Raw genomic sequence first — 23,318 nt, forward strand, 5'->3', positions numbered from 1 at the left:
ATATATATATATATATATATATATATATATATATATATATATAAACATAAGTGCACAAATAAATTAGATGATTATTTTTCACCGTAACTCATAAGTTCTGATAATTTCTTAGAGTTACTAATCCACAGCGCAACGGAACCGGACCTAGGAAAATTAGTTTGATATGAATCAGTAATCATCGCAGTCTCCTGAAATTTCTTTCCTTTATTTTATTATATATATATATATATATATATATATATATATATATATATATATATATATATATATATATATATATATATATATATATATATATATATATTATATATATATATGTGTGTATGTGTATGTGTATGTGTATAATAAAATAAAGGAAAGAACTTTCAGGAGACTGCGATGATTACTGATTCATATCAAACTAATTTTCCTAGGTCCGGTTCCGTTGCGCTGTGGATTAGTAACTCTAAGAAATTATCAGAACTTATGAGTTACGGTGAAAAATAATCATCTAATTTATTTGTGCACTTGTGTTTATTTATTTATATATATATATATATATATATATATATATATATATATATATATATATATATATATATATATATGTATATATGTATATATGTATATATGTACAGTATATATGTATATATGTATATATATAAAATATAATATATATGTATATATATAATATATAATATATATGTATATATATATATAATATATATAATATATATGTATATATATAATATATAATATATATGTATATATATAATATATAATATATATGTATATATATATAATATATAATATATATGTATATATATATATAATATATAATATATATGTATATATATATATAATATATAATATATATGTATATATATATGTATATTCATAAAGACTCCTAATCTGTACACAGGATATTTTGATTAACAATTTTAAGTGACATCCATCAATTGGAATAAAACTGATAAATATTCCTTGCTTTTTGTGCGTCAATCTTTATCTATCGTTCACTCTTAATTCAATCCTTTTCTCAAAAGCAACTGATAGCTGAGTAAAATGTTTGGACGATTTAAAAAAAAAATAAAAAAAAAAAAAAAAAGCTTAGATTCAGCGATTTTGTTTACAAGCACCGACTACTTTAAACATTGTATTGGTCGTTGTTAGCTAGAAAAAGAAAAGGCACCAGTTATGCTTTCTATTTTATTCAGCCTTGCCTGAAGTTAAGAAAAAGTCGGAACTATCAATTTTATATTGAAAATCGGAGGAAGAAACTGACCAAAGAGACGATAACTGTTTTCATTTGGTGTAATGGAAAATCTAAATTTTTGTTCTTACCAATAAAGAATTATTGTCGTATACGTCGTGTAACTAAATAAATGTGCATAATTTTCATCCTGATGGAATAGTTTATACACTATACAATGCTCTTATCTATCCTGTATATTACCTTTAGCTTTATGATCTGCTTTTTGCTTGCATATTAAACAGATCTTCTGTTTCATTTGGATCAATGGCCATTTACGCAAAGGAACCTGAGTTCTTCCTTATTTCCACATGTAGAAAGCAGTTTTTTAGGTATGTCGAACAGCTTAATACTATTCAAATTCTGTTGGTTTTAGGGAGATAGAGAATGAATTTACAAGTTTTTGACTGCCGTTTGTGTTATCTTCAGTCATTAATTCTCTATCAATTTCTTTGGAAGAAATTAAACATATTATTCATAGATATTAACAGCTCGCCTGTCAGTGATATACTCGTACGACGAAACAAACAAGAAACAAGGTCAAGAAATAAAATTACATTCAAATAAGCAATAACCCATTCTTGTATTTGAAATTAATAAAGGTTGGTATATATTTTGTTATGGAGTAACTCTTTATCTCATGCAACTGGAGAATCATAGAAAAATGTATCAGATACCTCTATATTTTTAATTTATTTTAAAGATTGATTAAAATGAATAATTTATCAATCATTTATTGTTCAAGTTGAAATAATTCTTTTTTAGAAGTCCAACCTGCTGTAACCAAAGCTTATCTTCATCACAGATAGTTTTATTTTTTAGCTGATAGGAAAGATGGGCGAAAGAGAAATGAGGCCAGTTAGCTAGCGAACTATGGTAGAGGCAGTCATCAGACGTACTTATGCAAGATATTAAATTTTTCAAAATATTCATTTATTGCTAGTGCCACGGGTATTGCATTATACATTGCGACTAAGGACCTTACATATCATATGTCCCATATTAATTGTGGATGTCATGAATATGTAATACAGACTTAAATACAGGAAGGGCATATAAACGTCTCTTTTTTGAGATATGATTTCAATTCACAATAAATGATTGACTGGTATTGATTTATTATTTAATGTCAGTTTAAAAGTAATTGATTTTACCTCAGAATCAAAATATAAATAAATTATGAATAAGGTTGTACACGAGGCCGGTCCCTGATCTGACCTGGTATTCACTTTTCCCTCATTTATAACAGTCGGTTTTGGTGTTCGAATATGAATAAAAGTTTAGTAATTAAGACTGAAAAGGTTGTCTCTAATGATCTATAAATATGAAATAACGTACAATTTGGAATGGCATTGAATCGCATTGAAACTAGTTATTCCTAGAGTACTGAAATATATATCAGCGGTAAGCTTGGTTCAGCCACAATTGTAGACAACGTTACCTGGAAAAAGAAAGTTAATGATTCTACTGATAAAGAATAAAGTAATGACCTGAATTGAAACACTCTTTAGTAAGCACAGGATCATAAATTCTCCTAAATTCTTGTATTAAGGACACCAAAAAATAATTTTGGCTAACTAAACTTCTCATCGATAATTTGGATGTCATTACCTAGGACCTTTTTCATATAGATTTTTGTATACTATTTTTAGCGGTCAGATAGTACTACATTGGACCCTTCTCTCTGGGTACGGTTCATTTTTCCTTTGCTTACACATACGCCGAATAGTCTGGCCTATACTTTACAGTGTCCTCTTTCCTCATACACCTGACAAAATTGCTGTTTACTGTTCTGCCAACCTGTCTCGAGAAGGCATTTGGTTTGCGAGATCAAGTCTGCTGACTGCACTACTAACCTATCTTGTGATGATATGTAGGTTTGCAATGACTCTCTTTTTGAGAATAGAAGCTCATCAAACAATTCTTCACTTAATTGTTTACCTACGGCACTATAATTGTACAGTATTTACTTTTTATTTGGTAATGGTAGAAGAGATCCATTAGCTAGATTCATTAGCTATGGTAAGCAGCTCTCCTTGGAGAATGACACTCCATAATCAAACCTTTATTTTGTAGTCTTGGGTTGTGCAATAGCCTCTGTGCTATGGTCATTGTCTTGGATTAGAGTTCTCATGCTTGACGGTACACTCAAGCACACTAATAAAGGTAATATGTATTTGTCATTTTATATCCACTTTTGCAACCAGACATTTCATTTGTCCTAATCATCAATGAGAGCAATGATTATCAAATATTTCGTTCATGAATTATCCTCTTTCCCTTTATAATCATAGACATAATCACTTCTAATCACTGACCACACCCGTATCTCTCAAGTGTCTCTATTTATTGAACAGGTTCGATCGGACGACATTTCCTCCTCCATCTAAGCCATCATCTATTCATCCTGTTGACATAGATAGGCTTTGGAATCTCCTATTAAGCCCTTTCCCTTTTACTGCCACTTGTCGATCATCTCGTGTCAAATCTTAGATAATATTTTGGGGATTCCATGTTTTAATTACTTCATCTTTTGTTAGGGTTTATTGTTTATTTTTAGATTTTTATAACTTAGGGAAATGGCACCTGACTAATTTTCTCATCAACGATTATTTAGAGAAAACCTTATATAAATAAGTTATATTCATATATATGTATGATAAATTTTCCACCTTTAGATGTGTTTTTCATATTCAAATAAGCCATATATTTTTTATACATTAATGTCTGGATTCTCCTAACGACCTCAGTATCAGAGCCCCAGGCAAAATCACACAAAGAAAACAGCTTCTGACCAGGCAGGAGTCGAACTCTGGTCTAGAAAACTTGTATTAACGTTGATATACCACTTGGCCACGAAGTTTCCTGGACCAGGGTTCGACTACCGGCTGGTCAGAAGTTGTTGACTTTGTGTGATTTTGCCTGGGGCTCTGATCCCGAGGTCGTTAAGAGTATCCAGAATGTAATGTATCAAAAATATATGGTTTATTTGAATATATATGTATATATTGACATAAGTATAAGATGTATATATATGTATGTATATGTATACATATATACTGTATATATACATATATGTTAATACAGTGTTTCTCAACGTGGGCCATATGGCCCCCTTGGGGGCCATGAGATTTTTTCAGGGGCCACAAGGCAAAATTTGAAAAATGGGGGGCCATGAGGGGGCCACAGATAATTTAGGACCCACAAAATATATGAATATGTAATATTTTGAAATAAATCATTATTATGCTTCGAAGATTCTGTTTATCATGCTTGAGTTTAGTTTAAAAATCATTACTTCTGCATGAAGCACTTGGACTTATTATCAAGGCTGTCAACTTGATAAAAAATAGTGGACTGAAAGATCGCCTCTTTCAACAATTATGTGAAAAGAACAATGAAGAATTTGAACAACTTGTGGTGCACACTGAAGTCAGGTGGCTTTCTAAATGAAATTGCCTTCTTTAGTGGGACAGAACTTGGACAGAAACTTGTTGATCAAAGAGTGACATCCTATACATGTCTGACATATTTGAAAAGCTAAATGTTCTGAACAAAGAGCTTCAAGGAAATAACTCCACCCTGTTTTCCTGCAAGGAGGCTATTACTGCATTTAAAGGGAAACTCAAGCTGTTCTGGTTGAACCTTGGAAGACGAGAGTTTACACAGTTTCCTTCCTTAGCAGTTACATCCACCGAGCTGCTTGATGATGACTTAGCAGTGTATGTTGACCATCTGAAGCAGTTGCATAATGATATGGAAACTCGCTTCTCTGACCTACTCCAAATGACTGTGCCACACTGGTTTGTGGATCCCTTCATTGCTGATGTATCTGAAGTTGATGTCACCCTACAAGAAAGTTTCATTGAACTTCAGAATAACACAACAGCTCAAGCAAGGTTCGAGCGTGGAGGACACCCGAAGCTGTGGATGAATCAAGATGTGTATAAGAAGTACCCAATATTCTGGAAAGATGTGAAGTTGCTCGTACTTACCTTTCCCACGTCTTACTTGGTTGAGACTGGTTTCAGTCGGGTGATGTACCTGCTGTCAAAACATGTATTCCTTGTTTTGTATTCCTTTTTAAATAAATAAGTATTCAAATAAAATATTTTTTCCAATTAATATTGTTATTCCCTAGGCGTATTAAGGTGATGAACGGATGGCAGGGGCGGGGGGGGGGGTTGTTTAGAACTCAAAGTTGGCATGGAAGGGCCACAAGAACTTGCGCTGGATTGAAGGGGGCCACCACCAGAAAAAGGTTGAGAAACACTGCATATATATATATATATATATATATATATAATGATAAAGAGGAAGTCTGTCTATACCTGTAACTATGTGCATACCGTATATAAATAAATTTCTATATATACATATGTATACATAAGTATATATATATATATATATATATGTATGTATGTATGTCCATTATATATATATATATATATATATATATATATAGTATTAAAGATTATAGTTTCCTTTCCTTTACTATAAACATTTAATTAGTAATAAGTTCTTTTTAACGTAGTTTCTGACTGAATACTCAGTTGCTGGAAGACAATAAATGCCTTGATCAATATGCATGGTCAGTTTTCTATTATTCTAACCTAATTTAGTGTTTCAAAGGAGATATCTCATTATTGAATGCTGAAAAACAATAAAGCACTAATGAGATTTCACATAGAAGTATTCATGCATCGATTATTCACAGCAATAATATAATCCCTTTTAAAGGAATGAAAATATTTTGATCTCAGAACTACACTTTTCAAAATTTGCCGTAAGAAGACGGTATAAGTCTTGGAATAAATGTTTCCAGGCATTTACCGTTCAATAAATGGATATATTGACGTAAAGTAGTGATATTACGGTCATCAACCCGTAAAAGATGATAATAAAGTAGTGTAAAATTACGGTTGCCTGTATTTCTGAAAATACGGCAGAGATCCGTATGTTATGGAGAATTTAGTATTAACATTGTTTTTTGACAGTGTAGTTCAGATACTATTAATATATATTTTTTTCTAATAATCTGTATACATTATCTCAGTAAACGTGGCATAAAACCTATAAAACTATTATGGATGTTGATTATCTAATTATTTACCATTAAACAAGCTAAGAACATTTGAAACCCTTTTACTATATCTTTAAACTGTATATCACAGTACCTAATGTCAGATGTTAGAATTGAATATCATGTACACTGATTTCAGGTGGGCATTGCTCTTGAATATTCATCAGAATATATCAAATTACATAACAGGGTCATTACAGTTGTTGACAAACGCATCATCAGCATTATGATAGTAGTTATTATGCTTCGATATTATTTTTTGAATATTTGTTTCATAATCACCGGTCATCGATATTATTGTTTGAATATTTGTTTCATAATCACCGGTCCTAAAGGGCTATGATTCTTTTGAGAAGTGTAAAACGAAAGTAATCTCGCTTTTCGATGAATAATTATTGTTTTACAATATGCAAAATATTTGGTAATAAAGATAAGAAAATAATACCTTCAGTTGAATAAAGATTCGATAATATCTGATTTAATACAACACTAAAAAAAAAACATAAATAAAAACCAGCAAAATTTTAAATTATTTACCAGTGAATTCAAAATGTTCCAAATTTCACTACATATATCTATAATAAATGGTTTGACCTCTGATTGCAGCCATATTGGCACTGATAATACCCTTGATTAAGAGGTCAATTGGTTAATGATTCGACTTCGTGTGGTATAAGCACATGAATAATTTGGATAATAGGTTCCAAAACGGAAATTATTACCAGTCATCTAAAGGGAAGGGATATTAACTGATACAAAAACGTATTCAAATTCCCTCTGATATTGAAAGAAAGGTTAGAGCTAATTTTATTTTTGTTCATTCATGTAAGCTGAGGATGCGGAGTTTGAGGGAGCCTATAGGTCTACTTGCTGAGATGACTCAGCAGCCATTGCCTAACTCTCCCAGGTCATAATTGATGGAGAGGGGGCTTGGGCGCTGATCATAGGCATAATGGTCAATCTCTAGGACATTTTCTAATCACTTTCCTCTGACATTCATAAGTAACATTTAAACCTTCGCTATAGCATGTTTGATCCTCATAAAAAGGTCTCATTTCAAATGCTTTTATGTAAATACTATACGGAGCCCAATACAAATTTCTAGCGTTCGTTGTAAATAAGATAATGATATAAATGTGACAATATTGTAAAGCAATTTTTGACCTGTCACAAACTGGGGAAACGAAATCCAAAAGACTATAGTTTGATTTGATTTCATCTTGATATAACATCATCAGGATTTTGATAATTTAGATATTCGTGATTATGGATGAGTACGAATCTATAAAGATAAATTCGTATATAACTGGCGAGACTGAAGCTGAGCAAATTAATTGTTTTTTTTTCTGGGACTCTCAAATTTCTAATTTCTGGAGCATATTGATTCCTAGTTTCTAGGACTCTAAAATTTCTCATTTTTGAGCTCTTAAATTCCTAATTTTTGAGTTCTAAAATTCCTAATTTTTGAGTTCTAAAATTCCTAATTTTTGAGTTCTAAAATTCCTAATTTTTGAGTTCTAAAATTCCTAATTTTTGAGTTCTAAAATTCCTAATTTTTGAGTTCTAAAATTCCTAATTTTTCAGTTCTAAAATTCCTAATTTTTCAGTTCTAAAATTCCTAATTTTTCAGTTCTAAAATTCCTAATTTTTCAGTTCTAAAATTCCTAATTTTTCAGTTCTAAAATTCCTAATTTTTAGTTCTAAAATTCCTAATTTTTCAGTTCTAAAATTCCTAATTTTTCAGTTCTAAAATTCCTAATTTTTCAGTTCTAAAATTCCTAATTTTTCAGTTCTAAAATTCCTAATTTTTCAGTTCTAAAATTCCTAATTTTTCAGTTCTAAAATTTCTAATTTTTCAGTTCTAAAATTTCTAATTTTTCAGTTCTAAAATTTCTAATTTTTCAGTTCTAAAATTCCTAATTTTTGAGCTCTAAAATTCCTAATTTTTGAGCTCTAAAATTCCTAATTTTTTAATTCTTAAATTCCTAATTTTCGAGCTCCAAAATTGCGAATTTTCGAGCTCCAAAATTGCGAATTTTCGAGCTCCAAAATTGAGAATTTTCGAGCTCCAAAATTGAGAATTTTTGAGCTTGGCAAATTTTTTAGCTATAAAATTGCCAATTTTTGAGCTCTAAAATTGCGAATGTTTGAGCTTTAAAATTGCGAATGTTTGAGCTCTAGAATTGCGAATGTTTGAGCTCTAGAATTGCGAATTTTTGAGCTCTAGAATTGCGAATTTTTGAGCTCTAGAATTGCGAATTTTTGAGCTCTGGAATTGCGAATTTTTGAGCTCTAGAATTGCTAATTTTTGAGCTCTAGAATTGCTAATTTTTGAGCTCTAGAATTGCGAATTTTTGAGCTCTAGAATTGCGAATTTTTGAGCTCTAGAATTGCGAATTTTTGAGCTCTAGAATTGCGAATTTTTGAGCTCTAGAATTGCGAATTTTCGAGCTCTAGAATTGCGAATTTTCGAGCTCTAAAATTGCGAATTTTTGAGCTCTAAAATTGCGAATTTTCGAGCTTTAAAATTGCGAATTTTCGAGCTCTAAAATATCGAATTTTCGAACTCTAAAATTGCTAATTTTCGAGCTCTAAAATATCGAATTTTCGTTCTCTAAGATATCGAATTTTCGAGCTCTAAAATATCGAATTTTCAAGCTCTAAAATAGCGAATTTTCGAGCTCTAAAATTGAGAATTTTAGAGCTCTAAAATTGAGAATTTTCGAGCTCTAAAATATCGAATTTTCGATCTCTAAGATATCGAATTTTCGAGCTCTAAAATATCGAATTTTCGAGCTCTAAAATAGCGAATTTTCGAGCTCTAAAATTGAGAATTTTCGAGCTCTAAAATAGCGAATTTTCAAGCTCTAAAATTGCAAATTTTCGAGCTCTAAAATTGAGAATTTTCGAGCTCTAAAATTGAGGATTTTCGAGCTCTAAAATTGTGAATTTTCGAGCTCTAAAATTGCGAATTTTTGAGCTCTAGAATTGCGAATTTTTGAGCTCTAGAATTGCGAATTTTTGAGCTCTAGAATTGCGAATTTTTGAGCTCTAGAATTGCGAATTTTTGAGCTCTAGAATTGCGAATTTTTGAGCTCTAGAATTGCGAATTTTTGAGCTCTAGAATTGCGAATTTTTGAGCTCTAGAATTGCGAATTTTTGAGCTCTAGAATTGCGAATTTTTGAGCTCTAGAATTGCGAATTTTTGAGCTCTAGAATTGCGAATTTTCGAGCTCTAGAATTGCGAATTTTCGAGCTCTAGAATTGCGAATTTTTGAGCTCTAGAATTGCGAATTTTTGAGCTCTAGAATTGCGAATTTTTGAGCTCTAGAATTGCGAATTTTTGAGCTCTAGAATTGCGAATTTTTGAGCTCTAGAATTGCGAATTTTTGAGCTCTAGAATTGCGAATTTTTTAGCTCTAGAATTGCGAATTTTTGAGCTCTAGAATTGCGAATTTTTGAGCTCTAGAATTGCGAATTTTTGAGCTCTAGAATTGCGAATTTTTGAGCTCTAGAATCGCGAATTTTTGAGCTCTAGAATTGCGAATTTTTGAGCTCCAAAATTGCAAATTTTCGAGCTCCAAAATTGCGATTTTTCGAGCTCCAAAATTGCAAATTTTCGAGATCCAAAATTGCGATTTTTCGAGCTCCAAAATTGTGATTTTTCGAGCTCCAAAATTGTGATTTTTCGAGCTCCAAAATTGCGATTTTTCGAGCTCCAAAATTGTGATTTTTCGAGCTCCAAAATTGCAAATTTTCGAGCTCCAAAATTGCGAATTTTTGAGCTCTAAAATTGCAAATTTTTGAGCTCCAAAATTGCAAATCTTTGAGCTCCAAAATTGCAAATCTTTGAGCTCTAAAATTGCAAATCTTTGAGCTCTAAAATTGCAAATCTTTGAGCTCTAAAATTGCAAATCTTTGAGCTCTAAAATTGCAAATTTTTGAGCTCTAAAATTGCAAATTTTTGAGCTCTAAAATTGCAGATTTTTGAGCTCTAAAATTGCAAATTTTTGAGCTCTAAAATTGCAGATTTTTGAGCTCTAAAATTGCAGATTTTCGAGCTCTAAAATTGCAGATTTTTGAGCTCTAAAATTGCAGATTTTTGAGCTCTAAAATTGCAGATTTTCGAGCTCTAAAATTGCAGATTTTTGAGCTCTAAAATTGCAGATTTTCGAGCTCTAAAATTGCAGATTTTCGAGCTCTAAAATTGCAGATTTTCGAGCTCTAAAATTGCAGATTTTCGAGCTCTAAAATTGCAGATTTTTGAGCTCTAAAATTGCAGATTTTCGAGCTCTAAAATTGCAGATTTTTGAGCTCTAAAATTGCAGATTTTCGAGCTCTAAAATTGCAGATTTTTGAGCTCTAAAATTGCAGATTTTCGAGCTCTAAAATTGCAGATTTTTGAGCTCTAAAATTGCAGATTTTTGAGCTCTAAAATTGCAGATTTTTGAGCTCTAAAATTGCAGATTTTCGAGCTCTAAAATTGCAGATTTTTGAGCTCTAAAATTGCAGATTTTCGAGCTCTAAAATTGCAGATTTTAGAGCTCTAAAATTGCAGATTTTCGAGCTCTAAAATTGCAGATTTTCGAGCTCTAAAATTGCAGATTTTTGAGCTCTAAAATTGCAGATTTTTGAGCTCTAAAATTGCAGATTTTCGAGCTCTAAAATTGCAGATTTTTGAGCTCTAAAATTGCAGATTTTCGAGCTCTAAAATTGCAGATTTTTGAGCTCTAAAATTGCAGATTTTCGAGCTCTAAAATTGCAGATTTTTGAGCTCTAAAATTGCACATTTTCGAGCTCTAAAATTGCATATTTTCGAGCTCTAAAATTGCACATTTTTGAGCTCTAAAATTGCACATTTTTGAGCTCTAAAATTGCACATTTTCGAGCTCTAAAATTGCACATTTTTGAGCTCTAAAATTGCACATTTTCGAGCTCTAAAATTGCACATTTTTGAGCTCTAAAATTGCACATTTTTGAGCTCTAAAATTGCACATTTTTGAGCTCTAAAAGTGCACATTTTTGAGCTCTAAAAGTGCACATTTTCGAGCTCTAAAAGTGCACATTTTTGAGCTCTAACATTGCACATTTTTGAGCTCTAACATTGCACATTTTTGAGCTCTAACATTGCACATTTTTGAGCTCTAACATTGCACATTTTTGAGCTCTAACATTGCACATTTTTGAGCTCTAACATTGCACATTTTTGAGCTCTAACATTGCACATTTTTGAGCTCTAACATTGCACATTTTTGAGCTCTAACATTGCACATTTTTGAGCTCTAACATTGCACATTTTTGAGCTCTAACATTGCACATTTTTGAGCTCTAACATTGCACATTTTTGAGCTCTAACATTGCACATTTTTGAGCTCTAACATTGCACATTTTTGAGCTCTAACATTGCACATTTTTGAGCTCTAACATTGCACATTTTTGAGCTCTAACATTGCACATTTTTGAGCTCTAACATTGCACATTTTTGAGCTCTAACATTGTACATTTTTGAGCTCTAACATTGCACATTTTTGAGCTCTAACATTGCACATTTTTGAGCTCTAACATTGCACATTTTTGAGCTCTAACATTGCACATTTTTGAGCTCTAACATTGCACATTTTTGAGCTCCAAAATTGCAAATTTTATGAGCTCGGCGAATTTTTTAGCTCCAAAATTGCAAATTTCTCAGCTCTAAAATTGCAAATTTTCAAGGTCTAAATTTGCAAATATTTTAGCTCTAAAATTACAAATTTTCGAGCTCTAAAATTGCAAATTTATGAGCTCTAAAATTGCAAATTTTTGAGCTCTAAAATTGCAAATTTTTGAGCTCCAAAATTGCAAATTTTTGAGCTCTAAAATTGCAAATTTTTGAGCTCCAAAATTGCAAATTTTTGAGCTCCAAAATTGCAAATTTTTGAGCTCCAAAATTGCAAATTTTTGAGCTCCAAAATTGCAAATTTTATGAGCTCGGCGAATTTTTTAGCTCCAATTGCAAATTTCTCAGCTCTAAAATTGCAAATTTTCAAGGTCTAAGATTGCAAATTTTTTAGCTCTAAAATTACAAATTTTCGAGCTCTAAAATTGCAAATTTATGAGCTCCAAAATTGCAAATTTATGAGCTCCAAAATTGCAAATTTTTGAGCTCCAAAATTGCAAATTTATGAGCTCCAAAATTGCAAATTTTTGAGCTCCAAAATTGCAAATTTTTGAGCTCCAAAATTGCAAATTTTTGAGCTCCAAAATTGCAAATTTTTGAGCTCTAAAATTGCAAACTTTTGAGCTCTAAAATTGCAAACTTTTGAGCTCTAAAATTGCAAATTTTTGAGCTCTAAAATTGCAATTTTTTGAGCTCTAAAATTGCAAATTTTTGAGCTCTAAAATTGCAAATTTTTGAGCTCTAAAATTGCAAATTTTTGAGCTCTAAAATTGCAAATTTTTGAGCTCTAAAATTGCAAATTTTTGAGCTCTATAATTGCAAATTTTTGAGCTCTATAATTGCAAATTTTTGAGCTCTAAAATTGCAACTTTTTGAGCTCTAAAATTGCAAATTTTTGAGCTCTAAAATTGCAAATTTTTGAGCTCTAAAATTGCAAATTTTTGAGCTCTAAAATTGCAAATTTTTGAGCTCTAAAATTGCAAACTTTTGAGCTCTAATATTGCAAATTTTTGAGCTCTAAAATTGCAAACTTTTGAGCTCTGGAATTGACAATTTTTGAGCTCTAAAATTGCAAATTTTTGAGCTCTAAAATTGCAAATTTTTGAGCTCTAAAATTGCAAATTTTTGAGCTCTAAAATTGCAAATTTTTGAGCTCTAAAATTGCAAATTTTTGAGCTCTAAAATTGCAAATTTTTGAGCTCTAAAATTGCAAATTTTTGAGCTCTAAAATTGCAAATTTTTGAGCTCTAAAATTGCAAATTTTTGAGCTCTAAAATTGCAAATTTTTGAGCTCTAAAATTGCAAATTTTTGAGCTCTAAAATTGCAAATTTTTGAGCTCTAAAATTGCAAATTTTTGAGCTCTAAAATTGCAAATTTTTGAGCTCTAAAATTGCAACTTTTTGAGCTCTAAAATTGCAAATTTTTGAGCTCTAAAATTGCAAATTTTTGAGCTCTAAAATTGCAAATTTTTGAGCTCTAAAATTGCAAATTTTTGAGCTCTAAAATTGCAAATTTTTGAGCTCTAAAATTGCAAATTTTTGAGCTCTAAAATTGCAAATTTTTGAGCTCTAAAATTGCAAATTTTTGAGCTCTAAAATTGCAAATTTTTGAGCTCTAAAATTGCAAATTTTTGAGCTCTAAAATTGCAAATTTTTGAGCTCTAAAATTGCAAATTTTTGAGCTCTAAAATTGCAAATTTTTGAGCTCTAAAATTGCAAATTTTTGAGCTCTAAAATTGCAAATTTTTGAGCTCTAAAATTGCAAATTTTTGAGCTCTAAAATTGCAAATTTTTGAGCTCTAAAATTGCAAATTTTTGAGCTCTAAAATTGCAAATTTTTGAGCTCTAAAATTGCAAATTTTTGAGCTCTAAAATTGCAAATTTTTGAGCTCTAAAATTGCAAATTTTTGAGCTCTAAAATTGCAAATTTTTGAGCTCTAAAATTGCAAATTTTTGAGCTCTAAAATTGCAAATTTTTGAGCTCTAAAATTGCAAATTTTTGAGCTCTAAAATTGCAAATTTTTGAGCTCTAAAATTGCAAATTTTTGAGCTCTAAAATTGCAAATTTTTGAGCTCTAAAATTGCAAATTTTTGAGCTCTAAAATTGCAAATTTTTGAGCTCTAAAATTGCAAATTTTTGAGCTCTAAAATTGCAAATTTTTGAGCTCTAAAATTGCAAATTTTTGAGCTCTAAAATTGCAAATTTTTGAGCTCTAAAATTGCAAATTTTTGAGCTCTAAAATTGCAAATTTTTGAGCTCTAAAATTGCAAATTTTTGAGCTCTAAAATTGCAAATTTTTGAGCTCTAAAATTGCAAATTTTTGAGCTCTAAAATTGCAAATTTTTGAGCTCTAAAATTGCAAATTTTTGAGCTCTAAAATTGCAAATTTTTGAGCTCTAAAATTGCAAATTTTTGAGCTCTAAAATTGCAAATTTTTGAGCTCTAAAATTGCAAATTTTTGAGCTCTAAAATTGCAAATTTTTGAGCTCTAAAATTGCAAATTTTTGAGCTCTAAAATTGCAAATTTTTGAGCTCTAAAATTGCAAATTTTTGAGCTCTAAAATTGCAAATTTTTGAGCTCTAAAATTGCAAATTTTTGAGCTCTAAAATTGCAAATTTTTGAGCTCTAAAATTGCAAATTTTTGAGCTCTAAAATTGCAAATTTTTGAGCTCTAAAATTGCAAATTTTTGAGCTCTAAAATTGCAAATTTTTGAGCTCTAAAATTGCAAATTTTTGAGCTCTAAAATTGCAAATTTTTGAGCTCTAAAATTGCAAATTTTTGAGCTCTAAAATTGCAAATTTTTGAGCTCTAAAATTGCAAATTTTTGAGCTCTAAAATTGCAAATTTTTGAGCTCTAAAATTGCAAATTTTTGAGCTCTAAAATTGCAAATTTTTGAGCTCTAAAATTGCAAATTTTTGAGCTCTAAAATTGCAAATTTTTGAGCTCTAAAATTGCAAATTTTTGAGCTCTAAAATTGCAAATTTTTGAGCTCTAAAATTGCAAATTTTTGAGCTCTAAAATTGCAAATTTTTGAGCTCTAAAATTGCAAATTTTTGAGCTCTAAAATTGCAAATTTTTCAGCTCTAAAATTGCAAATTTTTCAGCTCTAAAATTGCAAATTTTTCAGCTCTAAAATTGCAAATTTTTCAGCTCTAAAATTGCAAATTTTTCAGCTCTAAAATTGCAAATTTTTCAGCTCTAAAATTGCAAATTTTTCAGCTCTAAAATTGCAAATTTTTCAGCTCTAAAATTGCAAATTTTTCAGCTCTAAAATTGCAAATTTTTCAGCTCTAAAATTGCAAATTTTTCAGCTCTAAAATTGCAAATTTTTCAGCTCTAAAATTGCAAATTTTTCAGCTCTAAAATTGCAAATTTTTCAGCTCTAAAATTGCAAATTTTTCAGCTCTAAAATTGCAAATTTTTCAGCTCTAAAATTGCAAATTTTTCAGCTCTAAAATTGCAAATTTTTCAGCTCTAAAATTGCAAATTTTTCAGCTCTAAAATTGCAAATTTTTCAGCTCCAAAATTGCAAATTTTTCAGCTCCAAAATTGCAAATTTTTCAGCTCCAAAATTGCAAATTTTTCAGCTCCAAAATTGCAAATTTTATGAGCTCGGCGAATTTTTTAGCTCCAAAATTGCAAATTTCTCAGCTCTAAAATTGCAAATTTTCAAGGTCTAAAATTGCAAATTTTTTAGCTCTAAAATTACAACTTTTCGAGCTCTAAAATTGCAAATTTATGAGCTCTAAAATTGCAAATTTATGAGCTCCAAAATTGCAAATTTTATGAGCTCCAAAATTGCAAATTTTTGAGCTCCAAAATTGCAAATTTTTGAGCTCCAAAATTGCAAATTTTTGAGCTCAAAATTGCAAATTTTTGAGCTCCAAAATTGCAAATTTTTGAGCTCCAAAATTGCAAATTTTTGAGCTCCAAAATTGCAAATTTTCAGCCCCAAAATTGCAAATTTTTGAGCTCCAAAATTGCAAATTTTCTAGCTCTAAAATTGCAAATTTTTAGCTCTAAAATTGCAAATTTTCGAGCTCTAAAATTGCAAATTTTCGAGCTCTAAAATTGCAAATTTTCGAGCTCTAAAATTGCAAATTTTCGAGCTCTAAAATTGCAAATTTTCGAGCTCTAAAATTGCAAATTTTTGAGCTCTAAAATTGCAAATTTTTGAGCTCTAAAATTGCAAATTTTTCAGCTCTAAAATTGCAAATTTTTCAGCTCTAAAATTGCAAATTTTTCAGCTCTAAAATTGCAAATTTTTCAGCTCTAAAATTGCAAATTTTTCAGCTCTAAAATTGCAAATTTTTCAGCTCTAAAATTGCAAATTTTTCAGCTCTAAAATTGCAAATTTTCCAGCTCAAAATTGCAAATTTTTCAGCTCAAAATTGCAAATTTTTCAGCTCAAAATTGCAAATTTTATGAGCTCGGCGAATTTTTTAGCTCCAAAATTGCAAATTTTCAGCTCTAAAATTGCAAATTTTCAAGGTCTAAAATTGCAAATTTTTTAGCTCTAAAATTACAATTTTTCGAGCTCTAAAATTGCAAATTTTGAGCTCTAAAATTGCAAATTTTGAGCTCCAAAATTGCAAATTTTGAGCTCCAAAATTGCAAATTTTTGAGCTCCAAAATTGCAAATTTTTGAGCTCCAAAATTGCAAATTTTTGAGCTCAAAATTGCAAATTTTTGAGCTCAAAATTGCAAATTTTTGAGCTCAAAATTGCAAATTTTCAGCTCAAAATTGCAAATTTTTGAGCTCAAAATTGCAAATTTTCTAGCTCTAAAATTGCAAATTTTTAGCTCTAAAATTGCAAATTTTCGAGCTCTAAAATTGCAAATTTTCGAGCTCTAAAATTGCAAATTTTCGAGCTCTAAAATTGCAAATTTTCGAGCTCTAAAATTGCAAATTTTCGAGCTCTAAAATTGCAAATTTTTGAGCTCTAAAATTGCAAATTTTTGAGCTCTAAAATTGCAAATTTTTGAGCTCTAAAATTGCAAATTTTCGAGCTCTAAAATTGCAAATTTTCGAGCTCTAAAATTGCAAATTTTCGAGCTCTAAAATTGCAAATTTTTGAGCTCTAAAATTGCAAATTTTTGAGCCCTAAAATTGCAAATTTTTGAGCTCTAAAATGCAAATTTTTGAGCCCTAAAATTGCAAATTTTCGAGCTCTAAAATTTGCAAATTTTTGAGCCCTAAAATTGCAAATTTTCGAGCTCTAAAATTGCAAATTTTCGAGCTCTAAAATTGCAAATTTTCGAGCTCTAAAATTGCAAATTTTCGAGCTCTAAAATTGCAAATTTTGAGCTCTAAAATTGCAAACTTTTGAGCTCTAAAATTGCAAATTTTTGAGCTCCAAAATTGCAAATTTTTGAGCTCCAAAATTGCAAATTTTGAGCTCTAAAATTGCAAATTTTTGAGCTCCAAAATTGCAATTTTATGAGCTCGGCAAATTTTTTAGCTCCAAAATTGCAAATTTTTGAGCTCTAAAATTGCAAATTTTTGAGCTCTAAAATTGCAAATTTTTGAGCTCAAAATTGCAAATTTTTGAGCTCTAAAATTGCAAATTTTGAGCTCTAAAATTGCAAATTTTTGAGCTCTAAAATTGCAAACTTTTGAGCTCTAAAATTGCAAATTTTTGAGCTCTAAAATTGCAAATTTTTGAGCTCTAAAATTGCAAATTTTTGAGCTCTAAAATTGCAAATTTTTGAGCTCTAAAATTGCAAATTTTTGAGCTCTAAAATTGCAAATTTTTGAGCTCTAAAATTGCAAATTTTTGAGCTCTAAAATTGCAAATTTTTGAGCTCTAAAATTGCAAATTTTTGAGCTCTAAAATTGCAAATTTTTGAGCTCTAAAATTGCAAATTTTTGAGCTCTAAAATTGCAAATTTTTGAGCTCTAAAATTGCAAATTTTTGAGCTCTAAAATTGCAAATTTTTGAGCTCTAAAATTGCAAATTTTTGAGCTCTAAAATTGCAAATTTTTGAGCTCTAAAATTGCAATTTTTGAGCTCTAAAATTGCAATTTTTGAGCTCTAAAATTGCAAATTTTTGAGCTCTAAAATTGCAACTTTTTGAGCTCTAAAATTGCAATTTTTGAGCTCTAAAATTGCAACTTTTTGAGCTCTAAAATTGCAAATTTTTGAGCTCTAAAATTGCAAATTTTTGAGCTCTAAAATTGCAAATTTTTGAGCTCTAAAATTGCAAATTTTTCAGCTCTAAAATTGCAAATTTTTGAGCTCTAAAATTGCAAATTTTTCAGCTCTAAAATTGCAAATTTTTGAGCTCTAAAATTGCAAATTTTTCAGCTCTAAAATTGCAAATTTTTCAGCTCTAAAATTGCAAATTTTTCAGCTCTAAAATTGCAAATTTTTCAGCTCTAAAATTGCAAATTTTTCAGCTCTAAAATTGCAAATTTTTCAGCTCTAAAATTGCAAATTTTTCAGCTCTAAAATTGCAAATTTTTCAGCTCTAAAATTGCAAATTTTTCAGCTCTAAAATTGCAAATTTTTCAGCTCTAAAATTGCAAATTTTTCAGCTCTAAAATTGCAAATTTTTCAGCTCTAAAATTGCAAATTTTTCAGCTCTAAAATTGCAAATTTTTCAGCTCTAAAATTGCAAATTTTTCAGCTCTAAAATTGCAAATTTTTCAGCTCTAAAATTGCAAATTTTTCAGCTCTAAAATTGCAAATTTTTCAGCTCTAAAATTGCAAATTTTTCAGCTCTAAAATTGCAAATTTTTCAGCTCTAAAATTGCAAATTTTTCAGCTCTAAAATTGCAAATTTTTCAGCTCTAAAATTGCAAATTTTTCAGCTCTAAAATTGCAAATTTTTCAGCTCTAAAATTGCAAATTTTTCAGCTCTAAAATTGCAAATTTTTCAGCTCTAAAATTGCAAATTTTTCAGCTCTAAAATTGCAAATTTTTCAGCTCTAAAATTGCAAATTTTTCAGCTCTAAAATTGCAAATTTTTCAGCTCTAAAATTGCAAATTTTTCAGCTCTAAAATTGCAAATTTTTCAGCTCTAAAATTGCAAATTTTTCAGCTCTAAAATTGCAAATTTTTCAGCTCTAAAATTGCAAATTTTTCAGCTCTAAAATTGCAAATTTTTCAGCTCTAAAATTGCAAATTTTTCAGCTCTAAAATTACAAATTTTTCAGCTCTAAAATTGCAAATTTTTCAGCTCCAAAATTGCAAATTTTTCAGCTCCAAAATTGCAAATTTTATGAGCTCGGCGAATTTTTTAGCTCCAAAATTGCAAATTTTCAGCTCTAAAATTGCAAATTTTCAAGAGTCTAAAATTGCAAATTTTTTAGCTCTAAAATTGCAAATTTTCGAGCTCTAAAATTGCAAATTTTATGAGCTCTAAAATTGCAAATTTTATGAGCTCAAAATTGCAAATTTATGAGCTCAAAATTGCAAATTTTTGAGCTCCAAAATTGCAAATTTTTGAGCTCCAAAATTGCAAATTTTTGAGCTCCAAAATTGCAAATTTTGAGCTCCAAAATTGCAAATTTTCAGCCAAAATTGCAAATTTTTGAGCTCAAAATTGCAAATTTTTGAGCCAAAATTGCAAATTTTTGAGCCAAAATTGCAAATTTTTGAGCCAAAATTGCAAATTTTTGAGCTCAAAATTGCAATTTTTGAGCTCAAAATTGCAAATTTTTGAGCCAAAATTGCAAATTTTTGAGCTCAAAATTGCAAATTTTTGAGCTCCAAAATTGCAAATTTTTGAGCTCAAAATTGCAAATTTTTGAGCTCCAAAATTGCAATTTTAGAGCTCGAATTTTTTAGCTCAAAATTGCAAATTTTCAGCTCTAAAATTGCAAATTTTCAAGCTCTAAAATTGCAAATTTTCGAGCTCTAAAATTGCAAATTTTTAGCTCTAAAATTGCAAATTTTCGAGCTCTAAAATTGCAAATTTTCGAGCTCTAAAATTGCAAATTTTCGAGCTCTAAAATTGCAAATTTTCGAGCTCTAAAATTGCAAATTTTCGAGCTCTAAAATTGCAAATTTTCGAGCTCTAAAATTGCAAATTTTTGAGCTCTAAAATTGCAAATTTTTGAGCTCTAAAATTGCAAATTTTTGAGCTCTAAAATTGCAAATTTTCGAGCTCTAAAATTGCAAATTTTCGAGCTCTAAAATTGCAAATTTTCGAGCTCTAAAATTGCAAATTTTCGAGCTCTAAAATTGCAAATTTTCGAGCTCTAAAATTGCAAATTTTGAGCTCTAAAATTGCAAATTTTTGAGCTCTAAAATTGCAAATTTTTGAGCCCTAAAATTGCAAATTTTTGAGCTCTAAAATTGCAAATTTTTGAGCCCTAAAATTGCAAATTTTGAGCTCTAAAATTTGCAAATTTTTGAGCCCTAAAATTGCAATTTTCGAGCTCTAAAATTGCAAATTTTCGAGCTCTAAAATTGCAAATTTTCGAGCTCTAAAATTGCAAACTTTTGAGCTCTAAAATTGCAAATTTTGAGCTCTAAAATTGCAAATTTTTGAGCTCAAAATTGCAAATTTTTGAGCTCAAAATTGCAAATTTTTGAGCTCTAAAATTGCAAATTTTTGAGCTCCAAAATTGCAATTTTATGAGCTCGGCGAATTTTTTAGCTCAAAATTGCAAATTTTTCAGCTCTAAAATTGCAAATTTTTGAGCTCTAAAATTGCAAATTTTTGAGCTCCAAAATTGCAAATTTTTGAGCTCTAAAATTGCAAATTTTTGAGCTCTAAAATTGCAAATTTTGAGCTCTAAAATTGCAAATTTTGAGCTCTAAAATTGCAAATTTTGAGCTCTAAAATTGCAAATTTTTGAGCTCTAAAATTGCAAATTTTGAGCTCTAAAATTGCAAATTTTTGAGCTCTAAATTGCAAATTTTTGAGCTCTAAAATTGCAAATTTTTGAGCTCTAAAATTGCAATTTTTGAGCTCTAAAATTGCAAATTTTTGAGCTCTAAAATTGCAAATTTTTGAGCTCTAAAATTGCAAATTTTTGAGCTCTAAAATTGCAAATTTTGAGCTCTAAAATTGCAAATTTTTGAGCTCTGAAATTGCAAATTTTGAGCTCTAAAATTGCAATTTTTGAGCTCTAAAATTGCAAATTTTTGAGCTCTAAAATTGCAAATTTTTGAGCTCTAAAATTGCAAATTTTTGAGCTCTAAAATTGCAAATTTTTGAGCTCTAAAATTGCAAATTTTTGAGCTCTAAAATTGCAATTTTATGAGCTCGGCGAATTTTTTAGCTCCAAAATTGCAAATTTTCAGCTCTAAAATTGCAAATTTTCAAGCTCTAAAATTGCAAATTTTCGAGCTCTAAAATTGCAAATTTTTAGCTCTAAAATTGCAAATTTTCGAGCTCTAAAATTGCAAATTTTCGAGCTCTAAAATTGCAAATTTTCGAGCTCTAAAATTGCAAATTTTCGAGCTCTAAAATTGCAAATTTTCGAGCTCTAAAATTGCAAATTTTCGAGCTCTAAAATTGCAAATTTTTGAGCTCTAAAATTGCAAATTTTTGAGCTCTAAAATTGCAAATTTTTGAGCACTAAAATTGCAAATTTTGAGCTCTAAAATTGCAAATTTTTGAGCTCTAAAATTGCAAATTTTGAGCTCTAAAATTGCAAATTTTCGAGCTCTAAAATTGCAAATTTTCGAGCTCTAAAATTGCAAATTTTTGAGCTCTAAAATTGCAAATTTTTGAGCTCTAAAATTGCAAATTTTTGAGCTCTAAAATTGCAAATTTTTGAGCCCTAAAATTGCAAATTTTTGAGCTCTAAAATTGCAAATTTTTGAGCCTAAAATTGCAAATTTTGAGCTCTAAAATTTGCAAATTTTTGAGCCTAAAATTTGCAAATTTTTGAGCCTAAAATTGCAAATTTTGAGCTCTAAAATTGCAAATTTTCGAGCTCTAAAATTGCAAATTTTCGAGCTCTAAAATTGCAAATTTTCGAGCTCTAAAATTGCAAACTTTTGAGCTCTAAAATTGCAAATTTTGAGCTCTAAAATTGCAAATTTTTGAGCTCTAAAATTGCAAATTTTTGAGCTCAAAATTGCAAATTTTTGAGCTCTAAAATTGCAAATTTTTGAGCTCAAAATTGCAATTTTATGAGCTCGAATTTTTTTAGCTCAAAATTGCAAATTTTTCAGCTCTAAAATTGCAAATTTTTGAGCTCTAAAATTGCAAAATTTTGAGCTCAAAATTGCAAATTTTTGAGCTCTAAAATTGCAAATTTTGAGCTCTAAAATTGCAAATTTTGAGCTCTAAAATTGCAAATTTTTGAGCTCTAAAATTGCAAATTTTTGAGCTCTAAAATTGCAAATTTTTGAGCTCTAAAATTGCAAATTTTTGAGCTCTAAAATTGCAAATTTTTGAGCTCTAAATTGCAAATTTTTGAGCTCTAAAATTGCAATTTTTGAGCTCTAAAATTGCAAATTTTTGAGCTCTAAAATTGCAAATTTTTGAGCTCTAAAATTGCAAATTTTTGAGCTCTAAAATTGCAAATTTTGAGCTCTAAAATTGCAAATTTTTGAGCTCTAAAATTGCAAATTTTGAGCTCTAAAATTGCAATTTTTGAGCTCTAAAATTGCAAATTTTTAGCTCTAAAATTGCAAATTTTTGAGCTCTAAAATTGCAAATTTTGAGCTCTAAAATTGCAAATTTTTGAGCTCTAAAATTGCAAATTTTTGAGCTCTAAAATTGCAAATTTTTGAGCTCTAAAATTGCAAATTTTTGAGCTCTAAAATTGCAAATTTTTGAGCTCTAAAATTGCAATTTTTGAGCTCTAAAATTGCAATTTTTGAGCTCTAAAATTGCAATTTTTGAGCTCTAAAATTGCAAATTTTTGAGCTCTAAAATTGCAAATTTTTGAGCTCTAAAATTGCAAATTTTGAGCTCTAAAATTGCAAATTTTTGAGCTCTAAAATTGCAAATTTTTGAGCTCTAAAATTGCAAATTTTTGAGCTATAAAATTGCAAATTTTGAGCTCTAAAATTGCAAATTTTGAGCTCTAAAATTGCAAATTTTGAGCTCTAAAATTGCAAATTTTTGAGCTCTAAAATTGCAAATTTTTCAGCTCTAAAATTGCAAATTTTTCAGCTCTAAAATTGCAAATTTTTGAGCTCTAAAATTGCAAATTTTTGAGCTCTAAAATTGCAAATTTTTCAGCTCTAAAATTGCAAATTTTTCAGCTCTAAAATTGCAAATTTTTGAGCTCTAAAATTGCAAATTTTTGAGCTCTAAAATTGCAAATTTTTCAGCTCTAAAATTGCAAATTTTTGAGCTCTAAAATTGCAAATTTTTGAGCTCTAAAATTGCAAATTTTTCAGCTCTAAAATTGCAAATTTTTCAGCTCTAA

This window comes from Palaemon carinicauda, chromosome 24, assembly GCF_036898095.1.
Source record: "Palaemon carinicauda isolate YSFRI2023 chromosome 24, ASM3689809v2, whole genome shotgun sequence".
Classification (NCBI taxonomy): domain Eukaryota; kingdom Metazoa; phylum Arthropoda; class Malacostraca; order Decapoda; family Palaemonidae; genus Palaemon; species Palaemon carinicauda.